Genomic DNA, 2,561 nt, shown 5'->3' with positions numbered 1-2,561 from the left:
TGCATTCCAATCTCCAACTATGAAGACGATATCCTTTTTTGGTGTTGACAGTAGTAATTCTTGTAAATCTCCATAGAACTGGTCAATAATTTCCTTTTCAGCATCGGTTGTTGGTGCATAAACTTGAATTACTGTGATGTTGAGGGGCTGACCTTGAAGTCTGATGGACATCATTCTCTCATTTTTATATTTGCATCCCATTACAGCTTTTCTCACTTTATCACTAACTATGAAGGCTACTCCATTACTTCTGTTGTTATCGTGCCCAGAATAATACACCATATGGCCATCTGAAGCAAATTCTCCCATGCCAGTCCACCTCATTTCACTTATTCCCAATATGTCGATGTTAATTTTCTCCATTTCTCTTTTCACTATGTCTAGTTTTCCTTGACACATGGATCTTACATTCCATGTTCCTATGCAGTGCTTCTCTTTGCACCATTTTACTCTTCGTGAAGCTCCTCTCAACCTGGTCCCTCCCGGAGATCCGATCGGGGAACTTGAAACTCCGGAACATTTTGAGCTGAGCGAAGCCATGGGGTTTTCTTGGGATAGTTCAGTGGTGGTTTCCTGTTGCCTTCCACTGTCCTCCAACTCCTATCTGCTCACCGACTCAGTTTCCCGCTGGGGTTGGTAAACCAGCCTTCCGCTGAGTTGCTCGGCTTAACAGGGGCACCACGTGTAGGTAGGAAGTTGGAGAATTGAGGTGACAGAGGCTGTGAGAACTCTCTTGCTGAGTTCTTGTAATCGCGTATCACCCCCATGTTATGCCAGAGTCTCATGATGTCTGCAGAGACCCCCCCCCCCCCCCCCCAAGGTAACTTCATGGTCCTATACAGCATTACTATTTTAAAATTCGAAACTGCTGAACATTGTTACCTGGATTTCGGATGTGTGTGTGATGTGTATATATTCAGAACAGAATTCGTTAAATCTTTTATTTTTCATCAGTCTATGTATGTGTTTGGAGGGGGGGGGGATGTATGTATTTGTTCAGAAAATAATTTGTAAAATGGTTTATTTTTCATCAGTCGATAAATGTAATGTGGCAAAATCCCAATTCTGAATCAACTGCTACAAAAATCGTAAACAATATAGGGAATCGATTTGCTACTAATTCGTGAGAAATTTTAGCAACTTTACATGCACTAACTTGAATATGGACCAGTACGCATTCCACTTTTACGTTTTCAACCACAGTGAAACAGTATTGTGAAGAATCATATATTCACATTACGAAATAACTTGTATACTGTTGATCGACCATTTTATACGAGAAGCTCCTCGCAGTCCTCGGTAGTATAGTGGTTAGTATCCCCGCCTGTCACGCGGGAGACCCGGGTTCGATTCCCGGCCGGGGAGAAATTTTTTTTTTTTTCTCTTCACTTGCCATTTGGCTGCTTCTTAATGTTGCTATATACAAGAAACACGAATTTCTTTGGAAGCGGTTACAGCGCAAACAGAAAAACTACAACAGCGGTATCCACTTTCCCTAGGAACTCGTAAACATCGTTTTACTGCTTCGAATGTCACGAATATTGCATCCCATTCGTGTAACCAAAATTGCGGTACACCTTTCGCAAAATAATTTTGTTACAGTTCAACAAAGTCAGCTTCGTCGCAGTAAACGGTAGTCAGAGAATAGTCTTCCTCGAAGTGTTCTCTGCAGGTAGAATATTCGGTCGTCTCCTAGGCGTGCAACCGCAGTAGTAATACTTAATCTTCCGATCCTTTCACGGACTCGCTCTGTAGATAGTCGTACCGTTATTAACTTAAACATCGGAAAAAGAAACACTGCTATTTCGTATGCACGCCCGAAAGATCATGGAGTATAGTAAAATAACCATTGCGGCCTATTATTATTGACTTATTTATTAATAAAATTATAAGAAATGTTACATGCTCTTCAAAAAACAACAGAAAATAGGAGACTATGAATAACCGCGTGGTTGAGGAAGATCTTACCGCTGCTCATACTGAAATGTGTGACGAACACATCCCTTTGACTGAATAATAGTTAAAACGCATGGAACTGGGTACAAAATAAGGGACGTACACAATCCTCTGGAGATTCTATTTAAATAACGAAATGGTATAAATGTATTAATATCCTACAGGCACTAGAAATTATGCACGAATCACAATGCCGTAAAACTTGAAATTCAAATGAATTGCAAGAAGAAAATATTTTCCGTGTGTTGGTTTGTGTTCTTGTTTCAGACTAATCGGTTTCGCTTAGAATTGTCGATTTCCAAGTCTGTTAACCAATATACAAATATAAATATTCAGTTACAACTGTGTATTTCAATATTACTGAACTAAAAGAGTTTTGTTTTTAATTATACAACAAATTTGGTATACTTACTGTTACTTGCAGATACGGAGCAAGCGCTCTCAATAAAACTAGCGGTTCCACTGTCATATACTAAAGCCGTGCCTGAATGCTGTCGTTTTATATTAAAATTTTAAAACATACTGGTGTAAATGCGTGCCTCCTAAAAACACTAACGAATTTAAAAATGTAGTCTTGATATGATTTGTACATAAAACATTCCGAG

At 39.3% G+C, this 2,561-nt stretch overlaps 1 non-coding gene across 1 annotated transcript; it reads left to right on the top strand.

The window, feature by feature from the left end:
• Nucleotides 1-1,293: 1,293 nt before the first annotated feature.
• Nucleotides 1,294-1,365, top strand: Trnad-guc (transfer RNA aspartic acid (anticodon GUC)). The gene has a single exon. It is a non-coding gene; the product is annotated as a tRNA-Asp (tRNA).
• Nucleotides 1,366-2,561: the final 1,196 nt, after the last annotated feature.

Source organism: Schistocerca cancellata, chromosome 10, assembly GCF_023864275.1.
Source record: "Schistocerca cancellata isolate TAMUIC-IGC-003103 chromosome 10, iqSchCanc2.1, whole genome shotgun sequence".
Classification (NCBI taxonomy): Eukaryota; Metazoa; Arthropoda; class Insecta; order Orthoptera; family Acrididae; genus Schistocerca; species Schistocerca cancellata.
Note: the sequence above shows the minus strand (reverse complement) of the source record. Positions and strands in the feature narration are given on the sequence as shown.